This window comes from Microcebus murinus, chromosome 30 (assembly GCF_040939455.1).
Source record: "Microcebus murinus isolate Inina chromosome 30, M.murinus_Inina_mat1.0, whole genome shotgun sequence".
Classification (NCBI taxonomy): domain Eukaryota; kingdom Metazoa; phylum Chordata; class Mammalia; order Primates; family Cheirogaleidae; genus Microcebus; species Microcebus murinus.
Genome location: NC_134133.1, coordinates 7,020,106 through 7,036,225, shown reverse-complemented (window position 1 = coordinate 7,036,225; position 16,120 = coordinate 7,020,106). Strand labels below are relative to the sequence as shown.

General features: G+C 41.7%; 1 non-coding gene across 1 annotated transcript; it reads left to right on the top strand.

Moving 5' to 3' along the window:
* Positions 1–13,475: 13,475 nt before the first annotated feature.
* Positions 13,476–13,607, top strand: LOC142865617 (small nucleolar RNA SNORA18). Its single transcript, XR_012915817.1, has one exon. It is a non-coding gene; the product is annotated as a small nucleolar RNA SNORA18 (small nucleolar RNA).
* The last annotated feature ends 2,513 nt before the right edge of the window (positions 13,608–16,120 follow it).

Below are 16,120 nucleotides of genomic sequence, written 5' to 3'. Positions count from 1 at the left end.
TTGTTTGATGAGCTCACAAGCTTCTCTCTCTGATAATTTATTTTGACTGTCCATTACAAATTTTTAACAATATATTTAAAACTTCTACTAGCCAAAGGTCAATCATGGGCTTCATTGTAACATTTTATAAACTGTATTACTTCCTCCCACGCCGAATTTTTTAATATATATATATTTATATATTAAATACTACACATCAGTAAAAAAAAGATGCTGTTTATATTAATATAGAAATATCACCAAGAAAGGTGCTTAAATGAAAAACAAGGCACAGAATAGTTTGAATATTAAGCTACCATTTGAGTAGGGGTAAAAAGAAAACATAAACATATAATTATTGGAACGTACACTTAAATTATCTCTGCAAGATCAGAGAAATTGAGGTCTCTATGGAATAGAACCAAACAGCTGTGGTTCTAATGAAAGAAGATTTTTTTACTTTTTAACCTTTTTACCTTTTGAATTTTGAACCATGAGACGGCATTACTTATTCAAAAATAATTTGTGTGTATGTATATACAGGTATTAGAGAAATTAATTGAAATGATATAAACATATAGTCTTAGGACCATGAGATAAGGAGCTATTTTTTATTCTTATCCTCTTTTTGCTTAGAGCATTACCATTAGAAAAGTGCCATAGCATTGCCATTAGAAAAATTGCCATAGCATTGCCATTAGAAAAATTACTATGTTTTAAAAAATATTTTGTCATTTAAAAAAGAGGAACAAGGCCGGGCGCTGTGGCTCACGCCTGTAATCCTAGCTCTTGGGAGGCCGAGGCGGGCGGATTGCTCGAGGTCAGGAGTTCAAAACCAGCCTGAGCAAGAGCGAGACCCCGTCTCTACTATAAATAGAAAGAAATTAATTGGCCAACTGACATATATATAAAAAATTAGCCGGGCATGGTGGCGCATGCCTGTAGTCCCAGCTACTCGGGGGGCTGAGGCAGAAGGATCACTCAAGCCCAGGAGTTTGAGGTTGCTGTGAGCTAGGCTGACGCCACGGCACTCACTCTAGCCTGGACAACAAAGTGAGACTCTGTCTCAAAAAAAAAAAAAAAAAAAAAAAAAAAAAAAAAAAAAAAAAAAAAAAAAAGAAAAAAAAAAGAGGAACATAGAAACAATAAAGAAAGGGTTGTTTTGTTTTGCTTTGCTTTTTAATAAACATGGTAGGAAACACATTAATAGAAGGACCTTAGACAGAACCTTCCAGCTGAAAACCAGAAGCAATATTAAATTATTTTCATGGTTATCTTAACTTCCACATACTAAGTCAAGGAGAATTGTTTTCCTTCAACAGATACAAATGCAACAACCTCTTCTAATTCTCTATCTTGAAACATAAAACCCATCCTTAATGGGGATGCCATTAAAATAAATCCTGTATGTGCCTACTCTGAGGTTCAGTCTTCATAGAGCTTAGTAATAGTCCAACTGCTGTAATTGTGAAGAAGCAAGTGCCCTTACTTTGAAATGTAGAATATCATTAACAAATCGTATAATCTCTGGAAAACTGTCTCTCAGAGGAGAGAAATGAAATTGAGGACAGGTATTTGAGCCCTTATCAGTTTATTAATGAACTAGCAAACTCTTCTGTAGAATGGATAACACCATAAGGCCAACTGAGCTAAAGCCAGTAGTGATAACTATTGTACATGGAGCAAAACAGCTCCCATAGGCACTCTAAGATAAACTTTGAAAAAGAAAGCCCTGAATAATGTGAATTTTAATGTTGACTTTGAAAAGATTTCATTTTTCTATAGGATAATCTAGGTCAGCAATAGACCTTTACAGATTTGCTAGTATTTAAAGTCTATAGAAAGAAATTGCTTATGAAAAAAAAAAAAAGGCTGCACAATTTGTATTCTCTTGATTTTACAAAGTAGACAACATATCATTCATAGCCTCATATTTATCTTTAATATGTGGCCATTCCAGAACAAAGTCGTTCATATGGGTTTTTCATTTGCCGGGTTAAAAATAAAATCTTGTCAAACTCAGTAGAGAATTTACAGAGCACCGGATAAGATTGGTTTTGCATTACAGGTGGATTTAACATCCCAATTTTTGAATCGGATCCAAACACTTCTCAGTTTTTTATTCTTCTCCCCATACAGCAGTTGGGATAAAGTTCTTGGCTCTGCTTCAGAATAGAAATAATGCATTGGTGTTTTCTGTTGGGCCTCAGAGAGGAGCAGAAAGCCAAAATCGTGTCTCCATAATGCTCACCGTTATGAAGAATGTTGAAGTATCAAGACAGTGGATATACCTAGAAATTATCTTGGGGCAACAAGAAGATATTTCCAAGGGCCCACTTGCAGACCTATGTGATGATTTTTTCTTTTTCTTTGAGACAGATTCTCGCTTCGTTGCCCAGGCTAGAGTGACTGTCGTGGCGTCAGCCTAGCTCACAGCAACCTCAAACTCCTGGGCTCAAGCGATCCTCCTGCCTCAGCCTCCCGAGTAGCTGGGACTACAGGCATGCGCCACCATGCCCGGCTCATTTCTTCTATATATATTAGTTGGCCAATTAATTCCTTTTCTATTTATAGTAGAGACGGGGTCTCGCTCTTGCTCAGGCTGGTTTCGAACTCCTGACCTCGAGCAATTCCGCCCACCTCGGCCTCCCAGAGTGCTAGGATTACAGGCGTGAGCCACCGCGCCCGGCCTTCTGTGATGATTTTAGAGCACGTCTACAACTTCTTTACCACTCTTCCCGTGACAGGTGCGGTCTATATCCCCCACCGTTGAATCTGGGCTGGACCTAGTGACTTTCTGGCAACCCAGAGAATGCACTGGAAGGAAAGCTGCATAATTGTGAGGCTAGGTCAGAAAAGGCCAGGCAGCCTCTGCTTTGTTCTCTTGGCATGCTCACACCGGGGGAGCCAAGGGCTGTGTACCAAAGCTGATTACCCTGAGCCCACCACGCTGGAGACGCCAGGCGTGAGCACCCAGGTAGACAGGGGACTCAGCCTCGCTGAGCTCACAGCCAAGACTCACATCAACCGCAGCCAAGGGACTGGCCACCTTGGACATCCTGCCCAGTGCCGCCTCCAGAGGACGGCAGCCCTGGCTGACACCCGACTGCTACCGCAGAGAGATCCCAAATGACAGCTGTCTGACTAAGCCCTTCCCTAATTCCTGGCCCACTAAATAGCAAAATGAAATGGTAATTTTAAGCGACTCAGTTTTGCAGTGATCTGTTGCATAGCAGTAATAATCAAATCATCCCTGTATACAAATCATTAAAACAAAACAAAACAAACAAATATATATATATATATATATATATATATATAATGCTTCTGTCATATAATATCCCTAAATTCTACTATCAGCAACCAATCTTTATTCCTTAAAAAGTATTTGGTATCAGCCGGGCACGGTGGCTCACTCCTGGCATCCTAGCACTCTGGGAGGCCGAGGCAGGAGGATCGTTTGAGCTCAGGAGTTTGAGACCAGCCTGAGCAAGAGCAAGACCCCGTCTCTACTAAAAAAAATAGAAAGAAATTAGCTGGACAACTAAAATATATGTATATATATAAATATATATTCATTTATATATTATAGATAATTATTATATATAATTACATATATCAATATATAATTATTTATGTATACAAATATATATTTATATATAAATATTTATATATATATAAATAAAATCAGCCGGGCATGGAGGCACATGCCTGTAGTCCCAGCTACTCGGGAGGCTGAGGCAAGAGGATCGCTTGAGCCCAGGAGTTTGAGGCTGCTGTGAGCGAGGCTGACGCCACGGCACCCTAGCCTGGGCAACAGAGTGAGACTCTGTCTCAAAACAACAAAAAAAGTATTTGGTATTTTTCCAACCTGCTGTGATACTTCTGGGTTCTCAATACTCCACTGATACTTAAATCTAGAGTTTAGGCTGAGCTAAAAAAAAAAAAAAAAAAAAAAAAAGATTGGGCTGGGGTGCCAATAACTTCAAGAACAATTGTTGGTCTCATTTACCATCCAACACAATAGATCATTCACAAAAGCTGAACAAATAGCACTTTAGCTAGAAACTGGCCCAGAGAAAGCCATAGTTCAGGACATGCTCAGGGTCTGAGAATATTGACTATGTAGAAATACCTCACTTGAGCACCAATATTATGTTCATGTCTTTTCTTATCCCTAAACATTTTTCATTCTCCACATTATTTGAGGTCAGAGTAAAGATTGTCTTTTTTTTTGTATTGGCACCTAAGCACTGCCCTTTCTAAGGCTAATAACACAAGTCACATCTAGAGATGGTAGAGTTTATGTTAAAACTCGGTGAATGGTCCACAGCTCCTCCACATACCCGACTGTGGTAGGACATTTTTAAGCCCCACACCTAAATTTATCCTGCGTGAAAGTGAGCTGATTAGATAGATTCAATGAGCTTCGGTTCTCACTTGATTTGCCAACGAAGCTAAGAACTTCCTGAGAGAGGGGAGCAATTTCAAATGATAAATGGCAAAGCACCCTGACCACATCCATTTAGATAACCTCCGCACGAACTCAGGCAAAACAGACTGACTGAATTTTACAGTTCTGGGTCCGGTTCACTCATGACACTTGTCTCATTACAGTGATAAATTCTGAAGCAGATAAGCAAGGGAGTCCCACCTGTCCTTTGGGTAAGGAGTGATTTTTAAGAACCTTTCCTGAGTTGTAACATTCTACACGAACAATGCACTGCTTCAGAGATGTTCTGTTGCAAAGAAAATTCAAATTTCTTCCTTGCAGACATTTTAATGATTTTCCATCACCTCGCCTCTTCCTAGATCATTTTCTCTACCTATCAGGTGGAATTCAAGTTACCAGTTACAAGAGGCTAATCAAAATTATTCAAAAAAAAAAAAAAAAAGAGAGAGAGAGAGGTTCACCAAAATTATAAATTAGTTTGATAATTGGAGAGGTTCAAATAAAGAGCCCTCTAGGATATCGATTACATGCTTCATACCCTCCGAATTGTTGCTAGAATGTGGGCATCTTCTGGGTTTTCCTGACCAGCACCCACTTCACCTTATTCTGGAAGCAAAGTCTTTATTCTCCTTGGGGAGACTCACCCCTTCCTCACTCTCAGGCCCTACATTTCACGTGGGGTCGATCCCACTCCTGCCTCCTCAGTTCCAATGTGAGTGCATGATCCAGGTCTTGCCAGTCAGAACATTCTAGAAAGACGGTGAGGAAACCACACGCGGTGGAGATAATGGACCAGCAGTTTGTTCTAAGGGCTAACGTAGGTGAGCACAGGATGAATCCCATGGAGGGTGGATTTCAGGAGATGGAGTGGGAAGAAGGGAGGGATAGGGCCTTTGGGTGTGCCTGCTGAGGAGTTTGGAATTTTTTCCTGGGAGCCATCTGAAGGCTGTAGGAAGGGAAGATACAAGACCGTTTTTTGAATGTTTGTAAAGTAAGCGGGTCTACATTGTAGAGAATGAGTTTTAGGGGCCCAAGGAGGAAAACAGAGGTACCAGTTGAGGAGATGGTTATAGGACTCTCAGCATGCAATAATCATGTCCTGACCAAAGTCTCGGTAACACGGATGGAGAGAAGAAACGTCATGATGGTAAAAGTTGGTTGTTGACTGGAGAGAGGAGGAAGGGGGAGAAAGGGGGAGATACAGGCTGCTGATTCGCAAATCTTGGGGTAGGACCCACTTCTGGTTCCTTTCCGTATCTCTCGCTTAATGAGGCCTTGTTTGGATCTAAGATAGCAGGACGGTTAAGAGCTTGGATCACAAAGCCAAACAGCTTTGGTTAGAGTCCCAGTTCTGCCACTTACTAGCTGTGTGACTTAGGAAGCTTACCAGGTTCATTTGAGTCTTAGATTTCTAATCTCCTAAGACGAAGGGTACACTGACATCCATACACCTCCTAGGGTTGCTGTAAATATTAAATGAGCTAGTTCACACATGATACCCAGACTAGGTCTGGAACACAGCAAGTTACTATGTAAGTGTTAGCTGCTATTATTAATATAGCATCTTCTCAATAAGCATTACAACGATCCACTGACATGCCCCCAAAACACATATATTTCAGATGAAAATAAAAGGATCTTCTGACATAATTTATCTTGGTTATCTGCTTCTTGGTGATGAAGTGGCAAAAAGTTACAAGCTACTTTCTGTTTAAAAATATTACAATAATATTTTAACAAGAACCAAAGGGGAAAGAAAAAAAAAAACAAAAAACCTCTGACAGAATAAAAAATAACTGTTAGCAGGCCAGAATCAAATTGGGAAAAGCAGGATGCCAGAAGGCAAACACTGAAGCACATGCTATTTAATATCCTTATTAATGATCTGAAGCACAAAGACAAATTGTACATTATTCTTAACTTGCGGAAAATCATAAACAGTGAAAAATAGATCAACAGTATGGAATAATCCAGAGACCTTGGAGAGGCACACCAGTTTAAGTGTGATGAGTTCAATTTACAAGAACATAAAACAATACACTTTGGGAAAAATACTCTGAAGCCCAGGCATAAACTGAGAATTCTTCTAAAGAGCAAAAAGGCTTAAGCGGATTTGGGGGTGATAGTCTACAACAAATTCACAAGAGCCTACAATGTGGTGCTAGTACCAACAAACAAACAAACAAAAACAAACCAGGGAGGTAAATATTCTAGAAGAAGGGCAAGATGAAATTACTCGTGCCAAGAAAGCAGGATAATACATGCACTAGTGTAAGTTATCCCAAATCACTTCATGGTTTTCCAATTCGTACTTTGGAAAAGTACCCTAATAATATGCCCCTCGCTATGAAAGTGTCCACCTTCATCTCTACCCTTCTGAAATAGCAAGGAAAACTATTAAGAAACAAACTTGAGAAAATAGAAATAAACAGGGGCCTTGTCACAGTGGAAATAGGGCACTGCTGGGCATCTACCCAAATGATCCAATGACACTCTACAAAAAAGACACCTGCACTCGAATGTTTATAGCAGCACAATTCATAATTGCAAGGCTGTGGAAGCAGCCCAAGTGCCCATCAATCCAAGAATGGATTAATAAAATGTGGTCTATGTATACCATGGAGTACTATTCAGCTCTAAGAAACAATGGTGATATAGCACATCTCATATTTTCCTGGTTAGAGCTGGAACCCATACTACTAAGTGAAGTATCCCAAGAATGGAAAAACAAGCACCAGATATATTCTCCAGCAAACTGGTATTAACTGAGTAGCACCTAAGTGGACACATAGGTACTACAGTAATAGGGTATTGGGCAGGTGGGAGGGGGCGGGTATAGACATACATAATGAGTGAGATGTGCACCATCTGGGGGATGGTCATGCTGGAGACTCAGACTTTTGGGGGGAGGGGGGAAATGGGCATTTATTGAAACCTTAAAATCTGTACCCCCATAATATGCCGAAATAAAAAAAAAATGATCCATTAAAGGAACGTGGACGAACAGTAAACAAGTGTTGGAAGCCAGTTAGCTTCCAAAAGGGTGGCGATTGCAGACATCAGTGTCATCCTCTGTGAAGGAACACCAAGGAAGAGTATATTTCAGTCACTCATTTACTCATTCAGCAAGAATGCACTGGGCGATAACGTAAATAATGATAAAGCCAGGTGGCGTGTAATACCCAGAGGTGCAAAAATGAACGGCGTGGCCAACCCGGGGATGGACATACATGCAGCGGGACCCCAGAGATGCGGGCTCTGTCCCCGAGTGGCGTGGAGAGCAGCTCACAGCTGAGGCGGGAGATGGTTTGAGCCGCATGGGGGGCTGGATCGTCAGCTCCAGGTTGAGGGAAGTGACACCAAAAAAAATCATCGGGTCCTCAAGAAGCCACTGACGGGAGGTAAGCCAGGAAGGACGAGAGTCCATGTGGGTTTTACAAGCGTTGCTCTGGCAGCCAGTGTGAAGGCTGAATGGGAGAGAACACGTTTGGAAAGAGATGGCAGCAAAGAACCCAGGTGGGGGGCGGGGGGTGCCTTAAGTGACACTTGGTGCCCCAAACCGCACCCATAGGTGGCCCCCTGTCTTTAGAAAGAGCACCTGGATTCCCCTTAGGGAAGGCCCGTCCACACTGGCTGCAGACTTGCGGGGGAAGACATGGGCAGGGTACTCCAAGCTAGGCTAATCCTAAATCTTTCTCTCTCCCTGGAATTTGCGCAAAGGGACAAACAGAATAAAAAGCATGGTGCCACGTTACCACTATGGCAGTGTCCTTAGGTGACTGCACTATTTTCTGTCACCGACAACCCCTCAACCCCTTCTTGTCTCTCTTGAGCCCTCAGCTCTTCTTCTTTGGATTCTGAGACCTCCCTCCTCTTTTTTTTTTTTTTTTTTTTTTGGCTTAAGTTATCTAAATGCCCATTCTATTACTTGCAACTAAAGAAGCCAAATTAATAAAGGTCTGAGAAATGTCAACAGTTAGGAGTTCAAAAAGCAGGGCAGTTTCTACATGTTGACCTGGTTTTTGATTAAGAAGTATGGCTAGGAATATAATAAATATAATATAATATAATATAGATATATAATACATAATATATGTATATTCATACATATATATTTTTTTCTAAAAGAATATATACCAATATTTTTGTAAATATCACAAAGTCCTGAAACTAGCAAAAAATAAATAAATAAATAAGCAGACATTTATAACTACAGTTGACCCTTGAACCATGTGCCAACACTCCATGTAGCTGAAAATCTACATATAACTTTTGATATCCCCAAAATCTAATGACTAACAACCTACTGTTGACCAGTAGCTTTATCAATAGCATAAATACTTGATTCATACATATTTTGTATGTTATATGTATTATATACTGTATTCTTAAAATGAAGCAAGCTAGAGAAAAGATAGTGTTATTAAGAAAATCACAAGGAAGAGAAAAATATATTTACTATTCATTAAGTGGAAAAAGATCATCATAAAGGTTTCCATCCCTGTGTTCTGCTTGAGTAGGCTGAGGGGGGGTGGGGATTGGTCTTGCTTTCTTGGGGGTGGCAGAAGTGGAAAAAAATTCACATATAAGTGAACCTATGCAGTTCAAACCCTTGTTGTTCAAAGGTCAATTGTACTTCAAATGAACCATTTCCAAGAAAAAAAAATTATTATTTGTGAAATTTCTGTTTTTAAAGCACAAAGCAAATTAACTTTCAAAAACATTGGGCTCCCCCCATTAGCATCTGAGCATGTCTAAAGCTCTACTCCAAATCCCTTAAAAATCTAACTGGAGAGGCATGTGAAACCAAGTCATGACATCAAGAGAACTACTGAATGGCAGGCTCCCCAAGCATTTTCCCTTGGGGAAAATAGCTAGAGTACTTAAAATAATTTTTTCCATTAGGAGTAGCAATGAATCAACTGGAAATTATTGAGTGGCCGACATTATAACACGGAGGAATCATGTTCTGGAAGTCTCACTTAAATTACTGACATCAGATATTTGAAAATGAATGACTATGAAATCTGCCCATAGGTAAGACACGGTGCATGTAATTATTCTTTCAATTTCAACTAGGGAGACATGCTTTTAAAAGCTTAAAAGGAAAGATTTTTTTTAATTACTCAGCCCATTGTATGTATTAATTGTACAATCATGGACGCAGGGCCCTTCTCTTTCTCTAATAATTGGACATTGTAAAGTGAGGGTCACCCTCCCGCAGGAGTTAAGTACCAGCTAGATACATAGGGTCAGGTCACGCTCCTCATCAAAAATCTCTAAGGGTTCTCCGTTTCTTGCAAGACACGTCTACACTTGGAATATCACGCTTTCAAAGACACCCGTCATTAACACGCAACATCATTCAAATTTCAAGCTCAGGCGCTGGCCAAACTGTGCCCAATCCTACTCTACTCTCTTGCCCTTGGATCCCTTCCTGCTGTACCCTTGCCCTTCTGCCACCATTTCTGTCTGTCTCTCCAAATCCAGACAGGGCTTAAAGATTGCCTTAGAAGCACTTAGGGAGGCCGAGGCAGACGGATTGCTCAAGGTCAGGAGTTCGAAACCAGCCTGAGCAAGAGTGAGACCCCCGTCTCTACTATAAATACAAAAGAAATTAATTGGCCAACTAATATATATAGAAAAAATTAGCCGGGCATGGTGGCGCATGCCTGTAGTCCCAGCTACTAGGGAGGCTGAGGCAGGAGGATCTCTTGAGCCCAGGAGTTTGAGGTTGCTGTGAGCGAGGCTGATGCCACGGCACTCACTCTAGCCTGGGCAGCAAAGTGAGACTCAGTCTCAAAAAAAAAGAAGACTACCTTAGAGTTTACCTCCTCTACTAAGATTACTGCAATCACCTAGACCACTCCGGTTTATGCCTCTCCCAAGCTCCTCCTAAACAATTACATCCATGCCGGTCACTGGCATTGATTTAAAATCATTCAGTGTCGTCACTTTTCTTGCTCAAATAAGATTTCCATGGCTAGGGCATTCATTCATGCATCAGATAGTCCCCGAATCGGGCTATGCGTGGACATGGTCCTCCATACAGAGACTCTAACAGTGAGGAAATCAGATATAGACGTGTCTAGTTGGGGGACTGGTCTTCTGATTATTGAAAGAGTCATTCAGTCAAAAATGGAATTAGGGGCCAGCCGTGGTGGCTCACACCTGTAATCCTAGCACTCTGGGAGGCCAAGGTGGGCGGATTGCTTGAGCTCAGGAGTTCAAAACCAGCCTGAGCAAGACTGAGAGTCCTGTCTCTACTAAAAATAGAAAGAAATTAATTGGCCAACTAAAAAATATATAGAAAAAAAAATTAGCCGGGCATGGTGGCATATGCCTGTAGTCCCAGCTATTCGGGAGGCTGAGGCAGGAGGATCGCTTGAGCCCCGGAGATTGAGGTTGCTGTGAGCGAGGCTGATGCCACAGCACTCACTCTAGCCTGGGCAACAAAGCGAGACTCAGTCTCAAAAAAAAAACAAACAAACAAAAAAAGAGAATGGAATTAAGGTGTCCATTAAGATAGCCCCAGTTTTTGTTTTTTATTTAATTTTAAAGAGATTTATTCTGAGCCAAATTTGAGGACCATGACCCGGAGCCACTCCCAAGAGGCCTTGAGCAAGTGGACTCCTAGCTCCAGTTTTAAGTAACAGAAAGTCTTCACCTCCGATTGGCAAAAAACCAATACAGGCAATTCACCGCCTCTTGTGGGCAGTCAGGCAGGAAGGTGGCTTCACCTGCCTGCAGGTGACTCAGAGCCTCCTCTTCTTCCTGTGGGCTCCGTCTTCCGGCTGGCATCGGGATGACCGACGCTGTCCTAGGCAGCTCATCATGGCCAGCAGAGGCAGAAAACGGGCTGTTTCCTTCCAGATCTTCTTCCTAACAGCAAGAAATACGGTCTCCAAAGCCACCTGGCACATACCCCTTTTTGGGCCCAGACTGGGTTCCGTGCCCACCTCTTAACCGCTCATTGGCAAGGGGACTCACCGATGAGACGGAAATGCGGTCGCCTTCCCCCAGGCAAGCAGGAAGGAGCGGCCACCTGAACCTGGTTCAGATCTGGTTATTAAGGGGAAAACGTGGGAATGAACTAGCTGCGCCTGATGCAACCACCTACTAACTACCAACTAGGGGCAACAGAAGGAGGAAGAGGGGACTCCGTGAGAGGAAGCAGATAAGGAACAGGACGCAGACTGCAGTGCAATGGAGATGTGTGGTCATGCTCGCCGGGTTTCTAAGAGGCAGGACTCCCAGGCCTTGACCTTGAACTGAATAGTGTGGGGAGAACAAGGATGGGAGGGTCAGAGGTGATCTCCAGTTTTCTACCATTCATCTGCCTTGGGTGGGTCCGATGGATACTTGGGTCATTTTCTGAGCTAGGGGACTTTGGAAGGAGACCAAGTGTGGAAAGAAATTAAGTCCTAATCCCAGTCTTGTGCACGTGCTCTTTTCATCCTTTGAGTCATGTGAGAAGCAACGTCAAAGAAGCAGTTGGGTATATATGGGTTGGAGTTAGAGGAGCCATCTAGGCTGAAAATGTCAATTTTTGAAACACCTGCCTATTGAAGCCATAGGCATGGGGTGAGCTTTTTCCAGACAGAGATAGTAATGACAGTGAAAAGAAAAAAAATACCATTATTCTCAAATTATCTCCAATATACAATTTAGCACTTCATTTGACCCATATGTGTTGCAAACACAGAGAATTGCCTGTCTGCTACATACTTCTTTTTGTTTTTGGAAAGGACGTATGGATGAATATATATTTCTTTTTTTTTCTTTTTTATTTCAGCATATTATGGGGGTACAAATGTTAAGGTTAGATATATTGCCCTTGCCCCTCCTCCCCCCTTGAGTCAGAGCTTCAAGCGTGACCATCCCCCAGACGGTGTACATCTCACTCGTTATGTATGTATACACCCGCAGAGAGAGAGGAACACTCCTACACTGCTGGTGGGACTGCAAACTAGTTCAACCTCTGTGGAAAGCAACATGGAGATACCTCAAAGCGATACAAGTGGATCTACCGTTTGATCCAGCAATCCCACTACTGGGCATCTACCCAAATGATCCAATGACACTCTACAAAAAAGACACCTGCACTCGAATGTTTATAGCAGCACAGTTCACAATTGCAAAGCTGTGGAAACAACCCAAGTGCCCATCAATCCATGAGTGGATTAATAAAATGTGGCATATGTATACCATGGAGTGCTGCATACTTTTGTTTGTTTCCCTAGCCTGACAGTAAACTCCTCATTGACAACGACAAGCTCTTATATTCTCTTTGTTCCCAAGGTCATAGCACAATACTCTGCCCACAGTAGTCCTCCAGCAGATACTTGTTAAATTTAATTAAACCTATTCTGACACTTCCCATCCTTTTACGATGTCTTTAATTCTAGGCTGGCGGAATAGTCTTACTGTTCTTGTATCGAGCTTAGAGCCAGGGCTACCTTATGAGGCAGTAAAAAGAACTAAGATGAGGGACCAACCCGTCTGTTTCCAATCCACACCCATCACATTCCCAAGGTCAAAGTTATCAAAAGGCATTTTTTACTAACTGTGCCTTTGCCATTTAATCTGCAGCTCCTCATCATTTTTCTAATAGAATGGTTAATAATTTACCGAGTACGAAAATGAAGATTGTGCCTTCGAAGAAACATGCCGCCCCTCCCTCCCTTTTTAACCAGATGATTGCTAATAACATTAGACTGCTGCCAATCAAGCACACCATTTTAATTTTATGCCCCTGAAGTGCATTAGGATTCATTTGTTCTCTGTCCCTTTAATGGCCAACATCTCAAATTAATTTTAGAAACTCAGTAGGTAATGAATGTCGCGCTGCTAAAAAGCTGGTCCTAAACCCAACCTGTGGCCAAGCAATGGACATCTCTCCACCAAGGAATCTCCGGTAGAGACGTGATAAAAGCAGTTGTCTTATGAGCCTGGATTTTAAGTAAAAGGGCAAAAAAAATATATATGCCTATCCAGATAGATAACATAAAAATATCACTGCATGAATATTAACAGGGGAAATATTGAGGTCTATCTTGGTGGGGCTTTTTCTGTAGCCATATGTCATTGGAAACGCCTCATAGAGTAACACTGTGGTTTTGCTTTCCTCACAGGACTATTTGTTAACTCTGTGGGAAGAAACTACCAGACAGTTGCTAAAAGTATGATACGCCTATTAATTTGTTTTTACCTTAGGTATTGGCAAATCCCACTGACCTGTACTATTCTTGAGTGTGATGGCTTTAGGTGCTAATGATTGGAACTCATTCACTTTTCCAAGAGGGTGTCAAATTGAGAACCGGGCAGATCCATGTCCTCTAAAAATGACCCTGAAGTAACTTGCTCGAAGAAATTAGATTCCAAAATTTCTTGGTGGGGAGTTTAAGTTTTCGTCATTATGCCCATATTTAAGTGGAGATAAAAGAAGCCAAAATAAAAAGAATTGTGGCACGCAGCTTCTGGGCTGACAGGATAACTATGGACTGAGGATCAGTTCTTCTAAAAAGCGCCATCTTGAAGGTAAATCTTCAAAGACCACCAGCCTTTGAGGAACTAAGGCTACCTTGATATGGACAGTGGAAGGAATCATCTGTGAAATTCCTTGAATAAAAATGTATTGACTTTAAAAAATTAAATAATTTTGCCTTAATGCCATAATAAAAAAACTTTTTATACTCAAAAAAAAAAAAAGAGGGGAAATATTTTCGCATCCATCATTAGGAAAACAATGGCATGGCGTGGTCAACAGTGAAGAGGAAGAGTTGGCAACCGCCAATAATAAGTCTTGCCATGAAAACAGCCAAACCAGAAATTCCAGAAGAAGTTTTCTCCAAGTCTGTTGGAATTCTACAACAACATGGCTGACATTCTCAGCAGGAAAAATCCCTGGCCCACACTCTCAGCACTTGTGAAGAACCCAGAACAAAGCAGCTGGGTGTGTTCTAAGGTGCTTTGTAACAGCCTGTACAATGTACCTGCTTTATATCCTAAAGCAGGGGTCCTCAAACTTTGCAAACAGGGGGCCAGTCCACTGTCCCCCAGACCGTTGGAGAGTGCGCACTGTGGGCCCGGGACGAGTCAGCTGCTAAGCAGGACAGGCAGCAGCGGCAAATCACCCAGCAGTGGGCCGGATGAATGTCCTGGGCGGGCCACATGTGGCCCGTGGGCCATGGTTTGAAGACACCTGCCCTAAAGCTCTGTGCCTAGCAGGCCGTCAGTTCGACTGCCAATCAATCAACAAAACCCACGCCGAGAGCCTTCTGCACGCAGAGAGGAAGCGGGGCTGCGTAGCCAGCTTTCCAATCTGCAGCCTTTCATTAAATTGCAAAGCTGCTCGTCTTTGTCTCCGTATTAAAAGAAGTGATTTCGTGTCCGGTCCCTCCTTCAAAAAGTGACAGAGCTCAAACCATTCGATATTCATTAGTTCTTTCTGGCAACTCCATTTAGCTAATGGGAAAATCAGGTGCATTCATGTGCAATTATCAGATATTGAAAAATGATAAAATGTCCAACTTTTCTCTTTGCAGCGCACACACACACTCCCAGGTTTGACTCTACAGGTATGAAATAAACACACGCAGCTGCAGCGTCTCAATAGACCTTCACGTAATTGGCAAGTTTTCACTTTGCCGCATCTTACACGTAGTGTGAAAAGCTGCCAGGGGGGGTAGAACTGTCTATACAATTCTAACTCTGCTGTGCTTTTTCCTGCAAAGCTATCTACCAAGGACTCACAAATTTACCCAAACTAGGTGAAAGCTTAGGAGAGCAGGCAGAGGTGGGGTCTGCATATCGCTTCTACCGCAGGATGGTTAGTTTCAGGTGTCAACGTGGCTGGGTTAAGAGATACCCAAATAGCTGGCAATGCGTTATTTCTGGGCATGTCTGCGAGGGGTGTCCAGAAGAGATGGCGTTGGAATCAGAGGACTGAGCGAGTAGGATCAGCCTCCCCGATGTGGGCGCATACCACCCGATCTGTTGAGGGCCATATTATGGAGCAAAAAGGCAAAAGGAGAGGGGAACTTGCTCTCTCTGTCTCTGGAGCCGGACACCCTTCTTCTCCTGCCCTTAGACTTCAGTATTATCGTCTCCTAGTATTATCTTCTCCTAGTATTATCGTCTCCTAGTATTATCTTCTGCATAGTATTATCTTCTCCAAAGTATTATCTTCTCCATAGTATTATCTTCTCCATAGTATTATCTTCTCCAAAGTATTATCTTCTCCATAGTATTATCTTCTCCATAGTATTATCTTCTCCTAGTATTATCTTCTCCTAGTATTATCTTCTCCATAGTATTATCTTCTCCATAGTATTATCTTCTCCTAGTATTATCTTCTCCATAGTATTATCTTCTCCAAAGTATTATCTTCTCCATAGTATTATCTTCTCCTAGTATTTTCTTCTCCTAGTATTATCTTCTCCATAGTATTATCTTCTCCATAGTATTATCTTCTCCTAGTGTTATCTTCTCCATAGTATTATCTTCTCCTAGTATTATCTTCTCCATAGTATTATCTTCTCCATAGTATTATCTTCTCCTAGTATTATCTTCTCCATAGTATTATCTTCTCCAAAGTATTATCTTCTCCATAGTATTATCTTCTCCTAGTATTATCTTCTCCTAGTATTATCTTCTCCATAGTATTATCTTCTCCATAGTATTATC